The following is a 13,598-nucleotide window of genomic DNA, read 5'->3' as shown; positions in this document are numbered from 1 at the left end:
ATATATATATATATATATATATATATATATATATATATATATATATATATATATATATATATATATATATATATATATATATATATATGTGTATATATATATATATATATATATATATATATATATATATATATATATATATATATATATATATATATATATGTGTATATATATATATATATGTATGCCATATACATATATATGCTATGTTGTATGCTACAACTTGGCTGATAATAAAGCCATTCACAACTGCAGGCCTAATAAAAAAAGGAGGTGGCATAGCAATATCTTACAAAGATACCTTCATCTGCAATAGTCTCATTAGTAATAGAGACGACTATTGTGAATATACCTTTGCCAAGTTCTCCAGTAAATCCCTTAAATCCTCCTTGACTATAAGTGCCATCTATAGATTTCCCAATACCGACATAGCTTCATTCTCAGATAACGTAAGGAATCTTATCATAAATAACAATCTCAACAAAAATCAAACCAACTTAGTGGTTTGTAATGGTGAACAAAACATGCAGATACTTATATATAACCTGTGAATAGAGTGTAATAATACCAAAACTATTTGTTTATTGTTTTATGACCATAATAATTGAATCACTAATATGATTCACTAATATATAATCCTAATAATAATCACTAATATATAATCCATTGAGCATGCTGCATCTCTTTCAGTCTCTTTGCAATTTGAACAAGAGGGTTTTTAATTGATCGAACCATATTCTTAAAGTAAAGTAAATGAGATGTATTCCATATTTTGCAAAATATACGATGAAGGCACACAAACATTCATACCAAAACTGAAGGGCAGGATTTATGAGGAGACATTAGAGGCATTAAATATTCCAAACTAGAAGACAGAAGGAAAAGAGGAGATATGATCACTACGTACAAAACAGTAACAGGAATTGATAAACTTGATAGGGAAGATTTCCCGAGACCTGGAATTTCAAGAACAAGAGGTTATAGATTTAAACGAACTAAACAAAGATGCCGAAGAAATGTAAGACAATTCACTTTTGCAAACAGAATGGTAAACGGTTGGAACATGTTAGGTGAGAAGGTGGTGGAGGCCAAATCCGTCAAAAGTTTCAAAGCATTATATGACAGAGTGCTGGGAAAATGGGACACCACGAGTGTAGCTCTCCATCCATCTGATTGATAACCCAAATGAATTTTTCATGGATATGATACCAACATCAAATCATAAATCAGATGTGATCCTATCCCCACTGGATTTTGAAGAAGCCATAGACAGTATGCCTATGCACTCTGCACCAGGCCCTGACTCTTGGAACTCTATATTCATCAAGAACTGTAAAAAACGTTATCGCAGGCCCTTCACATTCTTTGGAGACAAAGCCAAGATACTGGCATTGTCCCTGACATACTAAAAACAGCAGAGATAGCACCGCCCCATAAAGGAGGAAATAAGGCAGAGGCAAAAAACTACAGACCGATAGCACTAACATCGCACATCATAAAAATCTTTGAGAGAATGCTAAGAAGTAAGATCACAAAATACATGGAATCACAGCATCTCCATAACCCCAGACAACATGGTTTCAGAACAGGGCGCTCTTGCCTATCACAGTTGCTGGACCACTCTGACATGGCACTAGATGCCATGGAAGACAAACAAAACGCTTTGACAAAAAAAAGCCTTTGACAAATGTGACCATTGTGTTATTGCACATAAAATGCGTTCAAAAGGAATTACCGGAAAAATAGGCAGATGGATATACAACTTCCTGACTAATAGAACCCAATGTGTAGTAGTCAACAAAATAAAATCTGGACCATCAACCGTAAAGAGCTCAGTCCCCAAGCGTACTGTGCTTGCTCCAATACTTTTTCTCATCCTCATATCGGACATAGACAAGGACACAACCTATAGTACTTGATCATCCTTTGCAGATGACACTAGAATCTTCACGAGAGTAGGCAACATAGAGGACACGGCAAACCTCCAATCAGATGTAAATCAGGTCTTTCTATGGGCTACAGAAAATAACATGGTGATTAACGAACATAAGTTTCAGCTCATGCGCTACGGAAAAAATAAAAAATATAAAAACGGAAACCACTTACAAAACTCAGTCAAATCATAACATTGAACGGAAAAGCAACGTAAAGGATTTGGGTGTACTGATGTCAGAAGGCCTTACATTTAAAGAACACAATAAAGTAGCCGTCACAACTGCAAGAAAAATGACAGGATAGATAACAAGAACTTTTCACACTAGAGATGCTATACCGATGATGATAGTTTTCAAGACGCTAGTGCTCTCTAGAGTGGAATACTGCTGCATAATGAAAGCCCCTTTCAAAGCTGGAGAAATTACTGACCTATACTTATGCATTTATCTTCGGTTTAACACAACAGGCACCAGACACACGCTAGGCATCATACACACTAGGATAAAACAAACATTAGGCCAGAAGTCAGAAAAGAATTCAAAGAATTTTACTGGAAAGGCTTGCTGTTAGGAAAGGAAGTAATTGAGATGAATTAATGCACAGTATGTCAATTTTGTGAAATATATGATAAAGGAACAAAAACATTTATACCAAAACAAAGATGCAGAACTAGGAAACAGGATTTGTTCAACTGAAATTTCAAGACGGACAGAGACCAAAAGACACAAAAATGGAATCAATATACGAAGAGGCCAAACCCCCAAACATACCAGTAATACAAAGAGAAACAACTACACGGCAGTGAGGAGAGAGGCAGAAAGAAATTTTGAAAAAAAGGAACAAACAAATGTAAAGTAGAACAAATCATATTCTATAAATACAGCAACAACCAATTGCAGGTAAAGGATAATATTCAGAGCTTTTAAATGCATGGATGGCGAAATACTCAAGAAATTGTTCACGACTTTTGTTAGACCAAAGTTGGAATATGCAGCAGTTGTATGGTGCCCATATCTTAAGAAGCACATAAACAAACTGGAAAAGGTGCAAAGACATGCTACTAAGTGGCTCCCAGAACTGAAGGACAAGAACTATGAGGAGAGGTTAGAGGCATTAAATATGCCAAATATACTACACAAATATATATACTACACATGCACAATAAACTACCCTACACAGGCTGAGTATGGTGTGTACAATAAATTATTAGCTAAAAGATAAGACTGAGTTTGTATAAATGGGGGTTAAGTCAGAGTGGGAAAATGTAAGTGGAGTGCCTAAAAACCCTGTCCTGGGACCTCTGTAATTCATAATATATACAAATAATTTAGACTCAGGTTTGATCAGCAATATTTGAAAATTTCCAGACGATACAAAAGGGATTTTTTTCTGGATTCAGGATTATTTTTTTATGGCTGAAAGCAGGTTTTCAAAAAGCATTAATGTAAAAAGCATTAGGCTGAAAACAGGTTTTCAGCAATAAAAGAAATACAGTATTGCTGGAACAACCGTCGACATCTTCAAGAGAAAACCTGAACATCTTCAAGAAGTGAAGATGACCTTGAGAAGAAGTATAGGTTGGGAGAAGTATAGGTTAGGAATTGTCTCCAAAGAATTCTCAAAGAATTACTCGTTATTGCTATCCAAGATAATTAGACGAGCCAAAGCTAAATACTACGAAGATAAATTTACCCAAATAAAGAGTACCTTACCTAAAAATATGTATGTACCTTACGTAAATAAACATTTGATTTTGAAGTGCCGGACAAACAAGGCTGTGGTGGATATGTGGGCCTGAGGGGCCTGTCCAAGCAACAGCCTGTTGGACCAAGCTCTCACATGTCAAGCCTGGCCTTGGAAGGGCTTGGTGAGTAGAACAACTACCAGAACCCTATAATGCATGTATCAAGGTGTCCAGGCAGTGAGCACCACATAATGCAGTGCAGTCCTGTAAGAATAAGCACAGTAAGTATGGGCATGGAGGGGGTGCAGCAGTGGCTTGTGAAGGGCTGGAGAGTAAATGGACATGCCCAGGGGTAAAAAGCATTAGGGTAACAGAACATAGCCCATAAAAATAGTAATGACAATGAATGAATAATTATATGAATGCAATAATACTTCATATCTCAATAGGAATACTAAGCAGGATGCAAGACAAGGTACTGGTGGTGATAGTGGTTGGTACAAGTCCTCACATCCCCACAGACACCAGTAACAGCCCTCACCTCCCAACACAGTACCCTTGTAGCGAGTTAATCTTATACTCGCTTCATTATCTTATAGCATAACTAATTAACACTAATTACAGAAGCTACACAGGTGATACTTTGGTGTGAGTTGAGCGCACTGAGCGTCGGTATCGCTACACCCTTGTTCCTTAACAACCCTTTGGACCTTTATTACAGAAAAATAGAATCAATTAATTTAATAAAATATAAGTGCTTACTTACGATAATACTATCGGTGGAACACAAAATCTTCTTCTTCTTGATAGTAGGTGCAGTTTGCATGAAGGGTTAGTCCTCGCCATGACTGAACTGACGACAAAATGGCCGATGTGTTGATATGGCGTCAGATGACGCTGTGACGTCACAGGTGAGGGACGCTTTGCGCATTACTCCCTCGTACTTAAAAAGTACTACAGGTACTTTTTGGTTTTATTTTTGAATATGGCAGAAGTTGGACAGCTTTTCAAATCATTATAAGGGAGTGAGTTCCATAGACTAGGTCCCTTTATTTACATAGAGTGTTTACATAGATTAAGTTTGACTCTGGGGATATCAAAGAGATATTTATGTCTGGTGGGGACGTGGCCATGTGTTCTATTACATCTGTCCAGGAAGAGTTTCAGAACAGGGTTTGCAGTTAGAAAAAGGGCTTTATAAACGTAATTTACACAGGAGAATGTATGGAGTGAATTTGTTTAGCATGTTTAAGGATTTGAACAAGGGAGCTGTGTGTTGTCTGAAGGTAGAGTTAGTTATTGTCCTGATAGCAGATTTTTACTGGATGATGATGGGCTTGAGGTAGTTTGCAGAGGTTGAACCCCAAGCACAAACGCCATAAGAATGATAGGGATAGATAAGTGCATAATAGAGTGAGAGGAGAGCAGAGTAGGGTACATAATATCTGATCTTAAACAGTATACCAACTGTTTTAGAAACCTTTTTAGTTATGTGTTGTATATGGGTGCGGAAGTTGAGTCTCTTGTCTAAGTATAGGCTAAGAAACTTTCCATCATTTTTATTGCTAATGTTTACATTATCTATCTGAAGCTGAATTGCATTTGTTGATTTGTTTCCAAATAAGATATAGTAGGTCTTTTCTATGTTTTGTGTGAGGTTTGTTGGTTGACATCCACAAGTAGACTTTTTTTAATTAATTGTTTACAACATTATTTAACAGGAGTGGGTTGGGGTCAGAGTAGATGAGTAGTATCATCAGCCAACAATATAGGTTTAAGTATGTTAGAGACATTAGGGAGATCATTGATGTATATAAGAAACAGGAGGGTCCTAGGATGCTGCTCTGTGGCACCTTTACGGTAATTAAGTGGTAGAGTGGGAGAGGTTATATCATTGATGGCTTCATATTGGTGTCTGTTACTAAGATAGGATCGGATATAGTTTAGGGCAAGGCCACGGATTCCATAATGGTGGAATTTAAGTAAGAGGTAGTTATGGTTAACAGTATCAAAGGCCTTTCTCAGGCCGATGAAGAGTTCAATTGGAAACTCACTTTTGTCAAGGGCTGAGAAGATTAAGTCAAGCAGACTAACAATAGCATCATTGGTACTCTTTTGGGAGCGGAAGCCAAACTGACAGGGACTTAGTATATTGAATTTTACAAGATTGGAGTAGAGCTGTTTGTAAAAAAAAAAAAAAATAATTTTGATAATATAGGTAGATTCGATATGGGTCTGTAATTATTTATGTCTGCCGTGTTACCTCCTTTATGAACTGGCGTTACTCTTGCTTTTTTAAGGATATCAGGGAAGGTATGACACTCTAGGGTTGAACAGCAGTGCTATGGATGGTGCAAGGGCATGGGAGGCACGCCTGTGTACCATCGATGGTATTTCACTAATGTTCCCAGCTTTGGTTTTTAGCGAGTGAATGATGGACACAACATCTGTAGGGCTGACCGGAGAGAGGAGAAGAGAGTTTGGATAGCTGCGTGAAAGATATGTGGTAACATATGTCTGAGTCTCTGGGATTTTTCGGGCAAGGTGAGCACCAAACGATGAAAAGAAGCTATTAAATTCAGTTGCTGTTTCAAGATCTGTTGCAGGTGTATAACCATCCTTGGAGATTTTTATCTTATTATGTAAATGTTGTTTAGCTCCTAGGATGGTAGAGATGGCTCTCCATGTGCTTTTTATGTTGCCTTTTGCTTCTTTGAATCTATTCTCGTAATAGGAACGCTTTGCTCTTATTATACTGGTAAGCACTGATGAATACCTCTTAACTACTTCTTTTCCAACTAGGCCAATCCTAAGTTTTTTTTTCATATTCATGTTTCTTGTCGATTGCTTTAAGTATGCCATTAGTGAGCCAGGGATTATTTAACCTTTTTGCCAGTTACTTGCTTGGTGAGGAGAGGACAATAAGTATTGTAAAGGCTTTAAATTTTGGAAAGAGGCTAGTTAACGAATTATTATCCTGTGTATTGATAAATTTAGATTCCCAGTTTACATTGTGGAGGGCATTTGTGAGATTGCCTATTGCCGCTTCACATTGTAACCTAAAGGTAATTTTCTTGTTACCTGGTGGTGTTATGGCCATGTTCGCTACAAGGAAGGTAGGATAGTGGTCAGTTGTTCTGTCAGTGATTATACTTGATGTAAGAGGAGCTGTTATGTTGGTCCATCAGTGATCCAGGGTAGTCGCAGATGTTTGAGTGACTCGGGTGGGCCTGGTGATTGCGGGGATGAGCATACAGGAATTCATGCTGTTGAGGAAACAGTCTACTTGAGGGTTATTTTGTAGCCCTAGGTCAATATTGAAATCACCTCTGAGAACTATGTGATTTTTGTTGAGATTATTGTTTATGATAAGGTTCCTCAAGTTGTTATTGTATTTGTGTCTAGCTTCAGACACAAGCATGTTACAGTTATGTCTTAAAGAGTTGAGAGCAATTAAGGATGATAAAGAGTCACTTACAACTAATGTATCAAGTTTGGATACTTGTACACATTTCAGTGCAAGGAGCAAGGCAAATAGTTCAGTCTGAAGGGTAGAGGCCCAGTTGTTTATACGGACTCCCCACTCAAAATATAAGTCATATCCTATTGCCAGGACAACTGCACTTCCAGCTGCACCCGTTGGGCGCTGTAGGAAACCTTCAGTGTATATGATTTGAGAGAGAGAATGCTCTGTGGACAGAGCATCAATATGGCTTAAGACGTTGAGCTTTGCCTCAAGACAAAGCTGGGACTGATCTCTAATTTGCTCCTTTGATGGAAAGGGAGGGATTAAAATTGAAAAGGGTGTAATTTCCTACAGTGCAGGAAAGTGCTATTGTTGTCTCTCTTGGTACAAATTATAAATCTGATACTTTCTGAGTTCAGTTCCAATTTTATTTATCTATTTGAAACAATGTTTACATTCAATAAAGAAATTCTGGAGGGCTTCTGTGCAACGGTTAGGATGAGCTAGCCTAAGCATTTTTATTCCAATTTGACAGTTATTTTCAGTAACACGATAAACAACGCTCGGAATATTAAGTTCCTTTCTCATATTAAGTATCTTTGTGGTACGAAGGCACCCAAGGATTATCCTCAAGGCTTCGTTCTGCAATTTTTCAAGCCCTCCAAGCTTTCTTTCAGGATGCCTTAAAGTTAGTTTAGTTCATTTATTATGCACCCCATACCCATCTTGTGGGCGGTAGTGGAAAGGGTTGCAGAGGCACATAATGGGCTCAGGGACTGAACCCAACAATTCATTTAGCTAAGCAAGTTACAATCTTGATGAGCTAGTTACAAAATTCAGTATAAGTCGTCACATCAACAATAGGTTCGAGATCGATCACAAGTACAGTTTCTAAATTAAGCAACTGACATATGTGGAGAGCTAGTGTCACAATTGATATGTTTGTCCTGCACACCGCTCCCCATCCAGTGGGCAGCGGTGGATAGGTTACAATCACTTAGTTACTACTTACAGTTAGCAAACTGGGGATATTTGGCTAAAATTTCTGGTACCAGATCATTTTGAATGAAATATTGACACATCGTTGGTACATTGGTTATAGAATTGTCTCTGAATTCACTATCACATAGTGACGAAGGGGTGTGCAAATAATTTTGTTGACAGTTAACATTTGGTCAGGTCTACATCGGCAGATAATGAGAATTCCCAGAAATACTTGTAACCGAGTCTAAGCCGAGCAGTAGTAACATCTAGAAGTCTGCTGATTTTATTGGATGAACCATAGATGTGTGGCTCCTTTTGCATAATAGTATTGAACGAAAGTTAATCTCCCCAAACACTTTCGCGTTTTGGGCAAGTTACCCCTCCACTCTCTCCATTTTTGTTTGGACATTCCCTGGTAGTGCGCGGAAATACTGAAAAGTGTATACTCTTTTCAACTTTGTCACCTTAATTCTCGTCCTATGTCTTTCATTTTGGTATCAATGCGTTCGCAATAGAATTCCCAACAGAACTATGTGCATATAATGTCAAAGACAGCAGCGCGCTCCACCCGCCGACAAGATGAATGTAGGCCAAGGGTACCAGAAAAAGAAAGCTGAGCCACCCTCAGGCAACTCTCATTACATTAGAGAGCGTGATAATACTGAAAAGTGTATACCCTTTTCAACTTTGTTACCTCAATTCTCATCCTAGTTTTTTCAATTTGGCATCAATGTGTTCGCAATAGAATTCTCTACAGGACTAAAGGCATATAAACTCCAAAAGCCCGGCTTACCATCCGCAACAAACAGAGTAAGCGAGAGTGTGTTACCAGGGAGCGCACAAGAGCGATAAAATGTATACACTCTTTTCATTTTGGTCACCCCAATTGTCATCCTAGGTCTTTCATTTTGGTATCAATGTGTTAGCAATAGAATTATCTACAGGTTTAAATGCATATAAACTCCAAAAGCAAGGTGTACCATCCGCACAAAACAGAGAAAGTGAGAGAAAGTAACCCGGGAGCACTCTAGTGCAATGTAATGTGAACACTCTTTTCACTTTGGTTACCTCAATTCTCGTCATATGTCTTTCATTTTGGTATCAATGTGTTCGCAATTGTATCTGCTGGCATTTTACCCTTTGCTTGGATCTGAAGGGTTTTAGGCTCACCACGATGCAATCTGATAGTACCACACGTGTATATACCTATCTTCAAGCAGCAATTCACTCATTCAAACCGACTTATAATAGTTATCCATATATAAATGGTAATCTTTGTTCTACCTGTTAACCTGTCATATGAAGAAAGATTGTCAAAGCTTATATTACATTCTCTAGAAAAGCAAAGAATTAGGAGTGACATATGGTAGAGGTGCACAATGGGATGAATGGACATAACAAAGGGGACATTAATGGGGTATTAAAAGTAGCAACACAAGACAGAACTCGAAACAAAGTGTAAAAATTGGAAAAATTTAGATTTAGGAAAGAACTGCATGAGTAAATACACTGGGTTTGTACCTTAAGGTTCATGTATGCAATATTACAGAGTTCCAGTTATCTCCCATGCATGCAATTAATTTATGTTATGTTTATGTTTTTTATGTTAAAATGTTTTTGTTGATTTGTTTGTATATTTTCATAAGTAAAGCATGCTTACCGTCTTATTCCAAGTTTTATGATAACTTTACAAGGTTTAAAACATAAAGTTCAATATATATTCTGGTTTTCACACAGGAATTATACGTTAATATAACATCATAATAACGTAATGATGTCGTGTAAATAACGTTATACTGACGTCATATAAATGTTATATTTATGTTATAAGAACGTAAATTGGATAGCTTTACAGAAAGTAAACAAAAAAAACTAAATGTTGACTGAAAATTATTAATTCTTAAATATAAAGCATGAAAACATTATAATACCATAGCATTCACTATTATTTTTAAATTTTTACATAAATCTTAAAAAACTGTGTCTCAAGAATATATGTTTTTAGTTATATCCTTTGGTTTTAAGAACATCAGATATACGTATTTATGTCAAAAGTTACAGTATTACCTTTGTGGAACCATTTAAAAACGTCCACAAACGTTCTGTGTTTGCTGGGAACCCACTTATTCTAAATGACACAGTGAATTCTGAACTAAATGAAGTCCATTAAATTGACTGTTAACAAACTTACCCTTAACATCGACAAGGCATTTTGCATTTTTATTTGGAAAGAAGTTCAACAATCAAATTAATCTTAAGACTATGATGACCAAACCACACACCTGAAGATGAGACGACAACGTCCCGGTTCGTCCTGGACCATTATCATAATCGATTTGATAATGGTCCAGGACGGACCGAAATGTCGTCGTCTCCTCATCTTCTGGTGTGTGGTTTGGTCATCATATCTGGACCAGGACCTAGATTCAGGAAGCTCTGTGTATTTCTTCGTAAGTGGGTTTGCTACGAAGGTTCCTAAGTGCGCCCTAAGAAGATGCTTAGGTGCGATTCAATAAGGTCCACTTAGGAAGAAAATTGTTGGTTCACCTGCATGCCGATAGAGGTCACTACTGTGTTTCGTTTGGCCAATCAGAGAGCAGCAACATTCTTCATATTGAAGATTTAGCGCTGGCTTATCGGAGCTCTACTGCCTCCTATTTTCGTCGAATTTTCTTATAAAATTAGTATATTTCGAAGTAAAACAATATTTTTTCAACTTCTACAGCCAGCACCGGCACTGTAGTAAACAAATATGTTACATCTGTTGTTTACCTACGTAATTCTAAGAGATACTGTGTAGCTGTCCTTGTTGCTCGGAAGATGCGCTGACAATTATTGTATATATTTACTGAATTTACCCAAGGGCCACTAACTAACTAGTGACCTTGAAGAGGACAGAAAGCCGGCGGCTTGTTAAAGGGCCCGCCAATTGTCTTAATGATATTTTTTAGCTGGAATTTGGCATTTACGGCTTCATCGGGTAGGCGGTTCCATGGGTTTATAGCCCTCTTGGTGGAAAAAAAACATCTGTTTTCAGTCCTACTTGAGAGAACATACTCTCCAACACTATATCTGTGATTGTCCTGTTATCAGTGACTTCATACCAAATGGTATGAGGTATTTTGAGCTCTGTAATTACTTCATATACACTCAGGAATATTGGAAGATATTCTTGTGCTGCACCCAGATTTTGCCAGTGGAGGCTAATAGATCAGCATTAAGTATTTTGTTCTCTCCTAATTCCATGTATGACTGGCCATCCTGTGAGGTGAGGATGTTGGATGAGCTTGTAGCTGGTTTTTGATCTACGTACACTGTGTGGTCCTTTATACAGAATAGGGAAGCAGCACATTGCTGTGTATACCTAAACATGTTTAAAAATACCTTGTTTGAGAGGAGTTTTGTAGAAACTGGTAAGAGTAATTATAATATAATGTTTCCATGATTCAGTGCTTACCTTTTGTGAAAATTGCTTAGAGTTGTTTAGTCAGAGTTGATTTGTTTTTTGTATTGAGGCTGGTATTTTCTAAATTGATTCCATGTACAGTATGTCTAACCATCCTGTGAGATGGGAGTATTAGATAAACTTATAGCTAGTTTTTTATCTACACTGTGTAATATTCCATATAGAATAGGGTAGCAGCACATTGCTGTGTATACCTAATCTTATTAATAAATAAAATCAGTAATAAAGATTTTAAATTATAGTTTGTATTATTACAAATACAGTACTGTATTATCCTTATTAAATCATGTTGACCATGGATCATTAAGATTTCATGTTGATATGTAATAGTCATATTTCTTTTGAACTGCTAATCCATGCTAATCATTCATTAAATTGTGCATTGTCTCAATTTTTCACTTCCTTGGATATACTGTACAGTACAAAAAGATAGGATAAAAATAAATCAGTAATATTTCTTTCATTATATTTTTCATTTAAATAACTGCATCAATATTTTTACAGCTGACAGGATTTATTTTACCATACAGGTGCATTATTTGTTAAAAAAAATTTGGTTTATTGTTACACACAATGGTGCTACATAGCCTTCCCAGCTTGGTGCCTTCTTTTAATACTTACTGATTAAAAAATAAATAATAAATACATTTTCTGGGGGGAGCCCCGTCGGCTCCCCGGAGCTATCCCAGGCTGATATGCTAATATCAGACTTTGGCATCAGTCATGTGTATGGAGTTCTTAGGCCTACCGGGGGCCACGGCCAGAACCGGGCCCCCTCAGAGAGGCAAGGGGAACAATGGCCTATATAGAAGCCCCCGTGTGGTTGGAAGCATTCGATCTATGTCTGCCATCGACCGGAACAGGCACCCAGAAAGGTAAGCGCCTCATAACAAACCCCTATTCTGGTTAAAATTGCTACCAAAAACCGAACTAGTGGATAGAACTCCCCAACCGAAAACAAGCAAACTAGTGTGACGTCACACACCGCCGCGCCGATGTCTGCGCAGCTCCCCCCTCCCCGGGAGGGGGAAGGGGGAGCCCCAGACCCCCCGCGCCGGCTACCCACACCTCAGTTCTTGAGGCTGATGCTAGGGGCGATGGTCGTGTACTCTGGCTCCGGTGTCGCTACTGCACTGTGCTTTGCGTGTGGTGTTGGTTTTGTGGGTGCGAGAGCCAGGAGTTATCTTCAGTACTCGGGCTGCATGCGCCTAGGGCTGCCTTCCCTAGGTGCCCTGTAAGTACTGCCCTTGGGGCTTGGGGTCACCTTCCACAGGCTCCTCGGGGTCTGCCTCTGCTGGTCCGTTTTACCTTTCGGTTTTTCGGCCGCCTGTTGGGCTCTTGGGTGTTCTGTTCTCCCTTGTTACCGGCAGGTAAGAGGCAGTTTGCACTGGTAGGGGCGCAGGGTGCTGCATGCTCAGCTTGTATTTCCCGACATCGCGGCCGGCTCTGTTCCTTGGGATTCGCTGTCCTCTTGCGGGGTTTTGTTTTTCTTTTTGCCTGGTGGGGGGTTCTGTCATTTTATTCAGTTTGTTTTTGCCCTTCCACTGTTCTCCTCGGTGGCGCCCCCTGCTAGGTCCCCGTGAGTGTACACGTCCCTGGGGTTCAGCTTTAGAAGTTTGCTTGGTAGTTTTGGGTGCCGGTTTGCAGCACCCTGCCTGGGACTACCTGAGCGCGAGTCCTCTTAAAGTAAACGCTCAGGACCCTGGGAATCCCCTAGGGGGCGCGTGGGTCCGATGGATGTGACCCCGGAGTCCCCACTCGCTGTGTGCGAGTTTGAGGGTTGCTCGGTCCCCTTGTCTCAGGGTGACCCTCATTGTTTTTGCCTCTGCCACGCTGCCTGTTGGGTCGGTGATACCTTCGACCCTGAGTCCTGTGAGTGTTGCTGCTTGCTTGTGACTCAATTTACCCAATCCTCTGATGATTCTATTCGGGTACAGGCGGCGCGTGCGTTGCAGTCTAGGTTTTGTCTGTTGCAACGAGCTCGGTTGGTTGCTTCCCCGGATGCCCCGGGGCTGCCCCGCTTTGCTTTTCGAGACCCGGACTTGGGGGTGGGGGTCGCTTCG

Source organism: Procambarus clarkii, chromosome 23 (assembly GCF_040958095.1).
Source record: "Procambarus clarkii isolate CNS0578487 chromosome 23, FALCON_Pclarkii_2.0, whole genome shotgun sequence".
NCBI classification, from domain to species: domain Eukaryota; kingdom Metazoa; phylum Arthropoda; class Malacostraca; order Decapoda; family Cambaridae; genus Procambarus; species Procambarus clarkii.
This window is presented reverse-complemented; position numbering follows the sequence as displayed.